This window comes from Hipposideros armiger, unplaced genomic scaffold, assembly GCF_001890085.2.
Source record: "Hipposideros armiger isolate ML-2016 unplaced genomic scaffold, ASM189008v1 scaffold_465, whole genome shotgun sequence".
NCBI lineage: Eukaryota > Metazoa > Chordata > Mammalia > Chiroptera > Hipposideridae > Hipposideros > Hipposideros armiger.
The window spans coordinates 1,097,742-1,113,689 of NW_017731815.1; positions in this window are offsets into that span (position 1 = coordinate 1,097,742).

Here is a 15,948-nt window from a genome sequence, read left to right on the forward strand (position 1 = left end):
TGCAGTAAAATGTACAGCTGTTAAGTGTACAGTCCACGTATTTTGACAAATATATACACTCATGTAACTATCACCCCAATCAAGACAGAGCATTGCCATCATCCCCAGAAGTTTCCCTGTGTCCCCGTCCCGGTTAACCTCCTCCCTGCCCCGTCCACGCACACAGTTGACTGCTCTTTGATTTCTGTTATCTAAACATCATCAAAAGTACATACTTCTTAATATCTGGCTTCTTGCACTCAGAACATCTATGAAAGTCAGTAATTCTTTGGTTTTTGGTGTTAGTAGTATTCCATTGGTTGAATATACTTGCTACGGACTGAACTGTATTCCCCAAGATTCATATGTTGAATTCTTGACACCCAGTCTGATTGTATTTGGAGATAGGGCTTTTAGAGGATAATTAAGGTTAACCAAGGTCATAGGTGGGATTGTAATCTGACAGGACTGGTGGCCTTATAGGAAGAGGAAGAATGAGGAAGAATGCGATCTCTCTCTCTCTGAATGCACTTACCAAGGAAAGGCCATATAGGGATAAAATGAGAAGGCAGCTGTCTGCAAGCCAGAAAGAGAGCTCTCACTAGAAACGGAGTTGGTTAGCACCTTGACCTTGGACTTCCCGGTCTCCAGAACTGTGAGAAATAAGCTTTTGTTGTTTAAACCACCCAGTCTATGATATTTTGTTATTTGGAAAAATTTCAGCAAGAATTTATTCAAACATATTTCTGTCCCATTTTTTTCCTCATCTTTCAGGACTCCAGTTATATGTATGTTAGACCTCTTGATATTTCCTCACAGGTTACTGATGTTTTGTTCTTTTTTAAAAATCTTGTTACTCTTTCTGTTTCAGTTTGAATAATTTCTATTGACCTGTCTTGAATATTGCTAATTCTTTTTTATGTAGTGTCCAAACTGCTATTAGCATATACTCAATGAAATTTGTTTTATATATAATACATATATATATATATATATTTTGTTTGTTTGTTTGTTTGTTTGTTTTTCAGTTCAAGCATTTGCATTTGGTTCCTTTAAAAATATTTTTCAGGGCCAGCTGAGTGGCACATTGGTTAAGAGCTGACTTGGGATGCCAGAGGGCCCCAGTTTGAATCCCACATATGAGGGCCAGTGACACTGCCCTCTGCAGCTAAGATGCTGAACAACAGCTCAACCTGGAGCTGGGCTGCCGTGAATCGCTGGTGACAGCAGGTGGGTTGCCATGGGCTACTGTGTGTAGCCAGCCTCCAGCGTGAGCGGCCAGCAGCCACAGTGAGCAGCCATCCAGAAGCCGGCGACTGATCTGCCTCGCCCGGGAAGAACACAACGATGGTGCCAACTTGGGCCAGTGAAGCAACATCCTCCACAACTAGACTGAAGAACAAAAGGACAGCAACTTGTCTGTTCCCCTTCCCCCAATTCCCCAATAAAAAAAAAACTTTAAAAAATATATATATATACATATATTTTTTTTTTCATTTCTTTCCTAAATGTCCCACCTGTCATCATTGGTATCTATAGCCTTTCTAAATTCTTTAATACATTTATAATATTTTTAAAGTTCTGGTTGACCAATTCTTAAAACTGAGTCATTCACATGTCTGCTTCAATTTGCATGTTTTCTCTTGATTATAGGTCACACTTTCCTCCTTCATTATATGTCTTTTAAGTTTTTTTGTTGTATTCTGAATGTCATGTAAAACAAACTTTTGGAGACCAAATGTAATATTTTATTTTGTTTCTTTTTCTTTCCTCTGTATGAAAGTTGTATGGTATTTACAATAAGATAAAGTATTAATAGTTTATATTTCTCCTAGAGTCAACTTTAAGTGAGGCTCGGTCACAGCTTTAATTAAATTGATTTCATCTGTGATTAATATGCTCTCCAAATTGATTTAAGTTTATAATTTCCATATGGCTATTTTTGTATTAGAATATTACTGAAAAACATATAACTGTCCTTATATACTTGAAAAGCAAATAGTTCCAAAAATTTTTTTGATCATAGCTTTCAGTCAGAACAGGTACATCACCCACAATGTAAATATATTGAATATCCACTATGTTATGGGCACTATGTTCTGGGAACACAAAAAGCTATATGGACATTCTTTGCCTTCAAGGACATTAAAATCTAGTTAGAGTAATAGGACACGTGACCTAAAAACTCAAATAATAATGTAAAATAGACTTTATAATACGCCAAATGAGTGACACCTGCAATAAATATAGCTGTGTAAAAGAGGTATTCACAACGAGCTCTGGTGATAAGAAAAGATCTCATGTGTAACATAAGATTTTAAGTGAGTCTAAAAGAATATAAGGTAAATGAGGCAGGGTCAGGGAAGCCTTTTTACGAGAGAGGGTGCCATGAACAAAATACGGTGCATATTTAAGAAGAGGAGAAAAGATTACAAAGTTTGGAAAACGTTATATTTTGGAGGGTGTATGAATTTGGTTTTACATGGGCAAGTAACGCAAAGCCAAAGACCAGTCGTTAATGTGGTAGCCATGTAACCAGAGCCAAGTTTGAAATAATCAATCTTACATCAAACTGTGAATACTGGCCATACCTATCATCACTCAGACCCACTTTTTGCCTTTTCCTTGCTCTATATCATACTGTGCCACTGGCTGAATTTGGCACGTAAGATTGAAGAGTGGCTGGAAAAGAAAACCAGAGTATTTCCACCCTCTTTTTTCCCCTTAGGCTGCTCCAGCAACATCTATATCACTTCCTTGGCACCTTTTCTTACCTCCCCGAGGTACAGTGGACCCTGAGTTCTGGTAACACTTCCTCTACCTTTCTCTCTCCAGTTTGGGACCTTAGCAGCTTCCTAATGTCACCAATCACTGAGTTACCTCACTGGTAAACTTCTTGTCCTCTTTTATTGCTGCTATAATAAAGCACCTACATTAAGTTCCTTCTGTTTCAAATAGCCATAATGATTTCTGTTTTCCTGATTGGACCTAGTAGGTCTGGGGATATGATAAGTAACTTTCACTTTATGTATCATATTTATACTTATAATTTTGAAAATTGTATGACAGATATCACTTTGCAATCAGGACAAAACAAAAAAAACTTAAGAAAATTAGCATGAATGCAGTGATAAAGTGGACTTCAATTAGGAGATATTGAAAACAAATTACATAAGGCCTGTGTATGGATAGTTCTGTTAATTGCAATTGTAGAAGTTGGAGGGGGAAAAAGATACTAGATGGATATATAAAGGACAGAGACAGACACTATGGCAGTGATTTCAAAACAGGAGAGTATATAAGAATCTCCTGGGAGCTTTTGAAAAATACACTTGTTGGGTATCACCCAGACCAACTGAATCAAATATCTGAGGCTGGGTCCAGGCATGACTATTTTTAAATGACTTCCTGAATGGTGCCCATTAACTTCATCTTTATTTTTCATTCTCCCATCACCACTGAGAATCTTTAGACATGAAGGAGCCACTAGGGAGAAGAACAGATTCACTAGGAGAAAGGCCTGGAAGAACTAGAGGTAAAAGTATGGGGAGTCAGAGGGGGGGGGGGAAACTGTATAAAAACAAATACTGCAAAATAACATACATTGTACATTTATGTCTAGAAATTAATATTTAATAGAAAGATTTTATTAAAGTATTTCATGTGTCTAACATATTAGCTCTAAAAAAGTAAACTTCTCAAATGTATTAATGCAATGGAGAAGCTGTGGAGATAAATAGTTTTAAAGACAAAGATTTGTCTATCTAAATGCTATCTAAAAAATACCAAATAAAAGAAAGAGACTCTATTTAGAGCTATGTGATTTTCTAAACCACAAGAACTATGAGGAAGATTCAATAAACATCAGCATTTTAAATGCCAAATTAGAATGAATAAATAAATGACCTTCTCAAGGGAAAACTGGCTCCTTTGAAATTTTAGCAAATAGTTATAAGTGCCAGATTTCCTTATTTATGGAAAACTAAGCCTCATTAATATTGAACTTGCCAGTTATCTATGTGAGTAACAGAGATCTTCATGAAAAGGGAGATTCAGTAATTAGCATTTAACTCTTATTAAAACGTATGAATCACAAGAAAAAAAATACAGTTAGTCTTGAAAGTCCACAAACCTAAAAATTATCTGTTATTATCAGAACACCATTTATGGGAATTTCAATAAACTTTGTATGAAAAGCATCTAACAAGTGAGCCCTATGTTTAATTGATGTGAAAAAGCTTTATTATATTTAATAAGACACCCCAAACCTCATCCACAGGCCTAATTTAAAAAATACCAGAATCTCTAAGCCAGACAAAGAAACAATCTAATGAGAAGGTGTTCTCCATAGGTACTGACCCAGGGTTGAGCAAACTTCTAAGAAATCCATACTACAGCTCTCATGGTCTGGCCTCCTACCCCCAAAGTCATGGTGAGGAACAGTTCCTCTCCCAATTAAACATGTATCGAGGCTCTGGCCCTCTGTGCCGTATACAACAGAAGCCCTATGCACGCGCAGTGCCAGCGCAGGTTATGAGGATGCCCCTATTGTGAAAAGCTAGAAATTGGACTGGCAGGGGATAAAACAGCGGTGGGAGAGACAGATTGGGCCCCATATGGCTCTGCAGTGCCTGGGAATGGTGAGAATGCAGCAAACGGGAAATTTAGGTTAATCCAAGGCAGTGGTCCCCAAACTAGTTCAAGTGCCAAAACCCCTACTGGTCTGTTTAATTTTAACATATAAGCTGGGATCTGTTTTACTAGCAGAAAAGATGACTCTATTATGGATATATATTGTATGTGTACATATGAATATACATGGATGTAAATACATATACACAATACAAAATTATTATTACCATCTGTCTAGGAAAACAAGTTGTATGCTTAACACAAGAAACTATTCCTTAGTTTTCCTATTAATATTTCTTGGCTCTTTCATTTTGTCATTTTCAAGTTAGTGTTCACATCCAGGCAAGACATCGCAAGTGCCAATGACTTAAGAAATAATTTATGAGAGAAAAATGTGAAATCAAGGAGATCATTTATCAACTTATATTTTTCTGAGACTTGGGGAAAAAAAGGGGACTATGATTGTATTTTAGTGAAAATTAACTTGGTCCATCATCATAAAAAAAAATGTCTATAATTTGTTAGTACCCTTGAACACTAAACAATTGCAGCCTACTTGTATTCGCTGAAACAAAAAGGGGGGAAATTACTATAAGGATATAAGTGTTTTTTTATTTACAAGGGCAGGGATAAAAAACAAACAAACAAACAAACAAAAACAAAAAACAGATTTACAAATTGCTGGAACCAAAAACTGGGAAGCCAGAAGGAATCTTTCTCTGTCTGTTACTTCTCTTTTCCTCTGTGTGTCTGATTCCTGCCCCACCTCTCTCTCTTTTTCTCCCTCCCCCACCTCCAATAGTTCTCTCTGCTGCTCATCCTCTCCATCCATCAAGAAATAGTATATGGGGCTGGCCGAGTGGCACGCTGGTTAAGAGCTGGCTTGGGATGCCAGCTCTGTGCAGCAGGGCCCTAGTTCGGATCCTACCTGAGGGCCATTAACACTGCCCTCTACAGCTAAGATGCTGAACAACAGCTCCACCTGGAGCTGGGCTGCCTTGAGTGACCCGCGACGGTGTAGACTACAGCCCCTGCTGCAGTGGGTTGCCATAAGCTACCATGTGTGGCCAGCAGCCAGCGTGAGTGGCCCTCAAGCTGCTGCGAGCAGTCGTGCAGAAGCCAGCGACTGATCTGCCTCACCCGGGAAGAGCGCAATGATAATACCAACATGGGTCAATGAAGCGACGTCCTCCACAACTAGACTGAAGAACCAAAGAACAGCAATTTGTCTGTTCCCCTTCCCCGATTTCCCAACACTGCTCCCCTCTCCCAATTCCCAAAAAAAATCTTTAAAAAAAAATAAATAAATAGAATATGAGGGATTTCACAGCTCCCAAGGTTACCAGAGATACAATCTATTGTTGGCTACAAGGGGAAAGGTAGCCTGGCTCACTGCACTCACATTTTCAGTCATTTACTGAACTCTGCTTTGGGACTGCCTTCTATTGGGCCCCTGAGAAACAGGAGACAGTGGACATCATCTTCTTCGTGATCATTAAATCCTTAGTCCTTTATGCACAGAGCTTTTATTTAAAAATGTGTCAGCTATGTGTGTTTTAGGTTATGAAAGTGGCAGCAGGAATAGGCTAGGGTCCTGTTCTCAGGCATTTGCTGAGAAGTTACTGATCAGATGCAGAATTCAGCTCTGTAAGCAACTTGGATTGCAGACTGCCTAACGGGGTGCCTGAAGGGAGCTGCTGCCCTCCCCGAGTGATGGTAAATACACAGAACAGCAGCTCATAGCCCCCAGCACCCTCAATACAGGGCTCCCACACTTGGCCTTTCCTATCAACAGGCAGAAAGCTACTATGTCCTCAGGACAGGGCTAAGAAGCCCCAGTGAGTGATGTCTCTCATGCCTGGAGGAGGGAGCCAGGCAGCTGCAGGGCTGGCTCAGCCTGCAGAGCTTGTGGGGGAGGATTACACTGCTGCTGTGGCTGCAGACTTGCCCATATTGACAAAGAATTTTAAGTGAAAGACTGACCTGATGTTGAACACTGTAATACATGCAGTTGGCACTGTCACATCTAACTTACCTGTGAGCACTGAGCTGCCTAAGCAGATTAGGCAGCCGTCATGCCCCGTGGATGAGGAATACTCTGTCATCCATGAGACCTAGGGCTTTTCAGTGCTTCCAAAGGAAGTTGCCTGCTGTGCTGGGGGTTTATTTTGGCTGGGAAAGAGGGTGGCAAAAAGTTGATTGAAGTGTGAAAACTAACAAATGGCTGTTTTGTACAGAAGGTAAATAACTTAGGTTATACTTCAGGCCATTCTCATTTACATTATGTAGTTGGTCAATGTAGCAGACGCCTTTGGGTAGAACGGAAAAATTCTAGATGCTCTTGCTCATGTGTCTGCACGCCCCATGATACAGATGTGTTAAGCACAGCTGCTTGACTGGTGTCACACAGTGCCATGGCCTTTGTCATATATCCCGAATGTCCCTGGTTACAGGTACCATTTGGGAAATCCCCAAATGTTGGACTCTGGGGTGTCAGCATCCTGATTCTATTTCTAACTTCAGAGCCCTTGCATGCCAGCTTTATGCCCAGGTTCATAGATGTAATGAGAAAATCCCACATGCCTGAAAACATTTCCAAATCAGTCTGCCACATGCCTGAAGTTCCTGTGTGTCTCTCTTCCTTTGTGGTAATGATACCTCCTAAACCTACGTCATCCTTTCCATCCCCACTCTCATCACCCTCACCCCTACTTGCCTGAGCTATTGCAATCACTTCTCAACTGAGTCTCTGCTTCCACTATTTCCCAAAACAAAACCATCCCATAACATGCTGGTAGAGGCACCTCTGCAAACACATTTCGGGTGTGTGACGCCCTTGCTTAAGAACCATCATCTCCCTGTGACCTGCTAAATGCCATTTTATGCCAAAATCCTCTGATTGGTGTCCAAGGCCCTTATCAATGTGACAATAACCTAATTTCACAGCATTTTCTCACTGCTCCCCTGCATTTACATGTGCATGCCAAACAATCTCTATTATTCTGTTTCTGGGGTACATTCTATACCTCATTTTACTTTGACTACTTCTCTAAAGACCCAATCTCCAAATAAGGTCACATTCTAAGGTACTGGGGGTTAAGATTCCAACATATCATTTTTACATAACAAACCCATAATAAAAGTTGATGATGACATATTGATCATTATTTTGGCCAAAGGAAAAGCCCTCTTACCACCAAAACCAGGCATAAAATGTGGGCAATAGGTCCTCTTGACCCAACAGTCACCAGTGCCAGAGAGCTCTTGCATCGCAGAACCTGAGGGTCAGGTTATAGGCTCACCACATCTCAAGATGTAGAGGGTTATCCTTCTCTGCCTACAGAGTCAAGGAGGCAAAGTCTTCTGCTAAAGAAAGTAGCTCTGAGAGAATAGGCCATTGAAATGCTATATAAAAAGATGAAGAAAGGCTATAGCATCACCTGACTCCATACTGTGATTATACTCAGCAGCACTCACAAAATGTTATCACATTTGGGTGGCTGCACGTTAAAATCAGATACTGATGTTGTGCCCCTCTACCTGCCCCAAACGCTGATTTAAGCTAAGGCTGAGAACCGCTGATCTAAGCCCTGGGTGCTAGGACAAGATAGCCCTGAATACTTCAGTATTTACAACATTGCCCATCTACGGCTATGAGTGAAAAATGGAATTTGTACTCCCTTTGTAGTATTTGGATAATTCAGTCAAGAGGAAGTATCTATAGTAATTCTTGTCAGAGCACATTGCCTGAGTTTTTGAGGCCATGGTGTATTCTTCAGGATTTCTGAGATAAACATGAGGCCCTAAGTTGTAAGAATAAGCTCCTTACTGGTTGAGCTCCCCAGTCAACATAATGCAATAGCTCCTTTGTCTCTTAAGAACTAACTAAATAAAACCAACAGAAATCAGTGCTCCAAGCATTTTTGTCTTAGTAAAAACCCTCAAATTTTTCATTGTACACACTGAGGAATTAAAAGCTTACAAAAAGGAGTGATTCTGTTAAGTCACTTTAAAGCTGCAAGTATTTATTATGCTTTATGGGAAGGGAATGAAGGAACACTTGAGCATCTAACCGAAGAAAAAGATCTTACAACCAGTGGCCCGCACCAGAAAAATTACTGGTAAGATAAAACTTGGTGGAGTTTATAAGCTCATCCTGAAGTCAGGAATACTAAATTTTGGCATGAACCACATTCAACTCTGGAGCTTATCAAAAGTACAAATGACCAGTCTCGATCTTTCCAGGTATCTTTTTAGGTATTGAGTCCTTCACTGGTCTGCAAGCTCCTTGAGAACATGGACCATGATTTATCCTTCCTTCACCCAAAGTAACAAGTACAAGGTCAAGTACATAGAGGCTGTTCAGGGAGTCTTTTATATGAATGCAATTACTCTATTCCTTTCTGTTCTTGCTAGAATCAAAGAAGAAATGAGAGTGAGCCTACCGAGTCAGCAGTTGGCGCTGTGGGCTGGTGTCCCGCAACCTAAGGGTGCAGAGAATCAAAAGTGGTGTTGCGAGGTCAATCAATGAATCCATCAATCACAGATGACTACACAGTGAAAAAACATAGAAATACCTCCTTTGGAGAAACTTAACAAGCTAGCGTTACTTTAATTATTTAATATCTGTATGTATTGGTGTTTTATTATAAACTTTGTTATTATTACAATTACTATGAGAAAATATATGATGACACAATTTCTTTCAAGACACTTCTACTTCATCTGCATATGTTAGCAAATTGATTAGTAAACTGCCTAGTGGACACTGTGTCTGTGTTTTTATTACACATTGATACTCCTTTCTGCTATAACACTGGGGGACCTAGACTCTGTTCCTATAAATCTGACACTGAAATCTCACAAAAAGATGCCCCTTGCACATTCAAATATTAGGTTAACTAAAAGTGTAGACAGCTGAGCAAGTTATTTCAGATGCCTGGAGAACTGTGCTTCAGTCCCATTATTTTGGGTCCTTTCCATTTCCCCTAGAGTGGTTGTAAGATGGACTTAGGTTTTGCAACAATTAAAGACTGCCTTATTGACAACATAGCAACTATCTATGATTTTTTTAAAAATATGTTTATAAATTTAATTCATGAGCTAACCAAGATTTTTATAGAATGTTATATTGTTGTAAAGAAAACTTTTGAGAATTTGAACTTATTAATCATTTAAAACTAGATTCTGCTATTTACAAATTAAAATTAATATTTAAAAAAAAACAAGATATAAGGTTCCTTCCAGAGGTTTCTAACTAGAAAGTATTTTTTGAGGAGCCAAGGTACTGTATAGACTTAAAAATTGTTTCAAAAGAATTTAAAGATCAAATTGTTTACTAAATCCAATTGCTTCTTCCCTTCTCCTAAACTCGTATGTATTCATCTGAATTTATAAATTCCTGCTGTAATTTAATTTTCCATGGTAACTTTTGAAGTTGTTAGTATTTAATGATCTGTCATTCTGCTTGCATACATCATAAACTGAATTACATTGAAAATTACTGTTTTCAACTACTGATGCTTCAGTGCATTTTTAAATTGAAAAATATTTTATTGATATCTAAGTTAAAAGACAGTTCATCCATTATAGGGCTTAAGAGCAGTTCACTAACCTCTAATATTGTGAGCATAAAAGCTTCAATCCAAGTATTCAATCACGACTAAAATAACATTTGACAGCTACCTGATTTTTGTATTTTCAGCAAAAACCAGCTGTATTATCTTTTCATAATTAATAATACGCTAAGGAGATATCAGCAAGCCAGGAATTGATATTGTTGCCTAACTCAAGACAACAACAACAACAAAATGTATAAAATGTTTTCAGAACAAGATAATATAAAACAGCGATACTGTTTCATATTCAATTTTTTAATGTGATCTTGTTCATGAAACTTGAAAAGTTTTCATCACCACAAACACAACCATCACGGAAATTACATTTTGCTGTTTCTGGTTATTTCCTGAAATACTTCAAGATTATTTAGGAATTGATGAAAAGCTGTACCACCTTCATTCCTTCATCATTCTCCTGAAGGAAAAGGCTACAGAAGTCCGTGGGCCAAGAGAGCCTCAGGCTTTGTGGAAATCTGGGTGGAGAGAAGTTTTGCCTGCAGGCAGCATGAATGATTGAAGGGAATCAGAGACACTCTCCTGCTTACCACAAAGAAGTGGATCTTGGAGGAGCTTGGCCCAGAAACACATCCAGATCCCAGAGAGGACAGTCAAGTGTTGTCTCCTATAAATGAGCTGAGCTGACTAAGGTAGGCTGTGGCTTTCCTAAGCTTGAACTAGGGGAGTGTCAGGAGACTCGGGAGCTAAAAGGCTTCCTCCAGGTGGGTTATTATAATAGGATACTTGCAGGCTGCTGGCTTCTTCACCACTGACCCAGCAGGAAGAAACAATGTCATTTTTGCCTGCTTCGAGCACTGGATCTGAGTCCAAAGTAACCAACAAATAAAAAAAAAGGAAACCTACTTAAGAGGAAGATCAGTCAGAATATAAAGAACACGTGTTTGGGAAAATAGAAAGCCGGGTAACAGACAACTGAATGAAGCAGGAAGAAAAGGAGGAGGAGAGGAAGGCTGAGCAAGCCGCTGGTACCCAACGAAGGCATAGTCTCTTATGCTCACTTTGGATGTGACCAAGGAGATAACGGGGAAACGGGAGCATCTCAGAGAGAGAAACAAGGGCAGAACCAGGTCTAATGAAGGCATATCCCCCACCCTCCGGAGAGGAGGCTCCTGCCACTTTTGCCCAGAGAGATTTTAGAACCTCTGTGTGTATCCCATACCTTCCTTTCTGAATGCTAATATTTATTGAAGTTTATACAAAGGGTGCACAGAGGGACGATGACACATTTTTTAATTCACAGATCTCTGACTTAGGAAGAGCCACATCCAGACCTGATGCAGAGACTACTGAATATCCCTCAGAGACCATGAGCTCTGAGCTTGACGCTTTCAGGGAATGGGACTTTGGGGTTGTCTCGCTGGGGCACAGGAAGTGAACACAATATGGTGACCAGAATGTGGTAGTCAGAAGGCCTTTCACAAGCATTTCCAGCTCTCTTCCTCCCAGACACATGGTAAACGGGCACTTTCCCTACCCTTTGAAGTTTGGTATGGCCATGCTACTTTTCTTTACACAATAGGAAGTGAAAAGAAGAGATGTATGGTGCTATGAGCCAGTTCAGGACTGCCATATTCCCTTCCCCCTAGCATAATAATCATGGAAGCATGTGTCAAGATGAAGCCTCAATCAGCTTTGGTCCCAAGTGACTAAGATGAGCAGGAGACCCTATACTGGATCACAAGAAAAACGTATGAGATAAACTTCTTGGCTTAAGATACAGAGATTTGGGGATTATTTGTTACTGTGACAAAACCTGCTGTACACTGATGCACGTGTTAAAATGAATTTAGAAAATACTTCTCTTGCTGGAATAGGTATCATTGAAAATATCTGAAAAATGAGAACCTCACATTAAAAATGACTATGTTTCACAATATTTGAAAAATTTTAAAGCTATAACCATGTTAATAAATGCTAAATGATACCTTAGACGAGTCAAGAAAAATTTTGTATGAGGATCACAGTTTGTACTGGAGTCAGGGTGGAAAATAATTCTTAAATATCACTTTAAGATCCTATCAAAATGGATGCACTCACATAGCCTCATCTTCCAGTTTGAGGAGCATCACAGGTGGTTTTCTTCATGCCTTCTGAGTTCTTGTTTCTCTTTTGGGCCTTCCCTATGTTGGATGGTGTTTTTCTGATCAATACTAAGAAAAAAGAATCATATCTGTGATGCTCACTCCTTTATATCTTTCCAAACTAGCAGTAAGCGAGTGAATCTCTTTCCTATGAAATTGAGTATAAGCTACAGAGAGAAAAATAAAGAAATTATCATAACACATAATGTCAGGGAGGTAAGTGCATTTCATCACAGCCACCGGGATTTATATTTTAATATTTACTGGAAAAGGGAAAACATAAAATGATCCTTTGCCCACACAAAAGGAAGATATGTGAACGTGTTATAGAGGAGAACTGTCTGATATCCTAAACTCCTCCCTGTACATATTAAGGGTCTTGACCCACCTGAGCTAAGCTTTGTATCCCTATAGGAGTATCTGTTCTACTAATTTTTGTTCTGTTCTCTCACTCTTCCAATCACAGAACAAGCATAGTAGCAACTACAGTGTGGGGTCACCGAGGCATATCATATTTCCTTGGCAGTACTTAAGGGGTCCTTTAACTCAGTGCTCTATGAGGGAAAGAAGATTTTGTTTCAATAGAATTAAACTACCTCCATGGATGAACTACATACATTTTTCTAATGGTTAGTATATGTTAGATAGATAGATGATAGATAGATAGATAGATAGATAGAATAGATAGATAGAATAGATAGATAGATAGATAGATAGATAGATAGATAGATAGAATAGATAGAGATAAAATATCCTCACAAACAGGCAATTAAAGATAAGATTTAGGCATCACTATTGATTGCTCCAATATTAATTCTCAATCTTGCTACATTTATGGAGTGCTAAAGCCCTTAGCCTGGGAGTTCTTTTTTTTTTTTTTACTGTGGTATATTTGGTATATAACATTATATTAGTTTCAGGTATACAACATAATGATTTAATATTTGTATAGATTGTGAAATGATCACCACAATAAGTCTAGTCAACAACCACCACCATACATAGTTTACAATTTTTTTTTCTTGTGATGCGAACTTTTAAGATCTACTCTCTTAGCAACTTTCAAATATACAGTACAGTGTTATTAACTATAATCGCCATGCTATATATTACACCCACAGAATGTATTGATTTTGTAACTGCAAGTTTGTACCTTTTTGTTCACAGTCACCCTAAGAGGTCTGTAGGTAGAATTCAGGGGGTCCATAAGTGTAGATGGAGAAAAAAAAATGACATCTTCATTTTTCATTAACCTCTAATGAAATTTAGCATTTCTTTCAATTAGGAGAGTAGGTAACAAGCTACAGTAATATTAGCACACTTGTGATTTTGTTACCAATATGTTAAAAAACACATATTTTCATATCACATTATAGGTACTGCAAATATCCTGAAATACTGTTTACTCTCATAATTACTTTAAAAGCATGTTACCTATTAGATCCATCAGTAAATTTTGTTATTTTTTACATTAATAAAAAGCACATATATTACTATTCTATAAATTTTTAAATATTTTTATAACTATGCTCCTAAGTAATCAATTTCAATTGAAAACCCATGTATTTTTTATGCATTTTTAAATATTCTTAGAAGGGGTTCATAGGTTTATCAGACTGCCAGAAGGGTCCACTGTACACAAAAAGTGCAGAAGCCCTGCCAGAAGTGGCAAAGTTTCATATTGTTGTCTTTATTTGGCAAAGTGGGCTGTTTTATTTCCTACACATTTTGTTCTTTAAGTGTCTCAAATATTTATTCAACAAACCTTTACTGATCCTCTATGTATGCCAGGCACTGTTCTAGATGCTGGGGTTCAGAAGTGAGTAATACAGACAAGGCCCTTGTCTTTGAGGAGCATAATTCTAATGAGAAGACACAGGCAATAGACCTGTAAATAAACCCAGTGATTTCAAACTGAGAACAGTTCTGTAAAGGAAATAAACAGACTGTTAAGTAAATGGGGCAGAGTGAGGGGATCAGGAAGCTCTTTCTGAAGAGCTGAGGTCTGAAGGATGAGCACCTATTAAACATGGGAAATGGTGCAGGGAAATGTATTCCAGGCAGAAGAAAGAGCAAGTGCAAATGCCCCCAGGCAGCAAAACTCCTCTGTTAGTCCATGATGGACTGGCTACCTCCTGGTCACAATGCTGATAAACGTGGTCCAGAAAGCTGCTTCTCCTTTGGTTTGCAAGTGCTCAACTTCTGCCTCAGTGTTCAGAGTTCATCAACCACATTCAGGTTGGTCTTATCACTTCATTGCTCTCGCACACGTCTGGGTAAGACAGGAACCTCAGGACTGGTGGCTCACTTGTGCAACCCCTATAATGCCCTCAAAAGACTGAAGTGGGGAGGAAAATCTTCTTCCACCCTAAGTACTACCTCAGGGCGCTCCCCTAATCCAACTCCCATTATATTTCTCACTACAAATACCCCGGCTCAAGGCAAGAACGGTTAAGAGTGAGTCAAGAAGCACACCACTATACTTTCAATGTTATGGCCCTCTGTACCCAGTTAGTAACAACTTTGAGAAACACTTTAGGTCTTCCACCATAATTAAATGTCATAGTCTTTAGCTAATATACCTTCTCTGAAGCATATATATGATACAAAAAGATATATGGATGTCTCTAACACAGAATAATCATTCATTGGGGTGTTATTTCATTTTTAATGCTACTTTAAATTTTTGTAGTAATGTAATTTTTCCTTTTTCGCTACCATTAATAACTACGCTATACATAGTAGACACTGGGTTTTGGCCCTCTGGAATCCATTGGCTCTCATTCCTTTATCAGTTTCCCATTCTGTTTTGAGTATACACTTTCCTCTCCTCTCAGTCCACAGCAGTTATGGCAGAACTGAGTCCACACCCAAATCCATAGATGTCATGTGACCTCTTGACTTAAATCTGTTTGGGTTGGGTTTTCTGTCACAACAGGAAAAGTCCTGATACCTGATATTCACTGAAGACAAAAAATCAGTCACAAACTTGTGAAACGGTTCTGCCACACTACATTAGCCACTGCTCAGCTTTTAGCCATAATATATTCATCCTCAAATGGATGTATCAATACATTACAGTAGTGTAGAATTATTTTCTCTGCCCATCTACCCATTCTCATCAATCATTATTTTTTTTTCAGTATTCTTCTGGATTTAAAGATCAAATAGCCAAGCTCACACCACACTAACTTGCTGCTTTGTATATTTGAAGATGATTTCTTAAACACTATCACTGCAGTCCCTCACCATGATTCAGAGCATTGAACTAAAATATCAATTCAGCCTTTGTAAAGGCCAGGCAGGAAATAACTAGTAGCTGACTTCATGAGTCTAGTACAGAGAAACCAGTTTCAAATAATACCTTGTATTTAAACTGTATGATATTTATATTCCAAAGGGAAATCAGCAAAATTCTGATATTACAAACACACACACACACACACACACACACACACACACACACACACACACTATCACAAAATCTTGCAATTTAGCAACCCACCGCAGGCTATATAATTTATCAATCTAGCTGATACCTTGTCTAAAATGGAAATCTGCTAAAAATATTTGGGTGGGTAGTCCTATGTAAAGTGAATTGCTTGCTATTCTCTCACTTC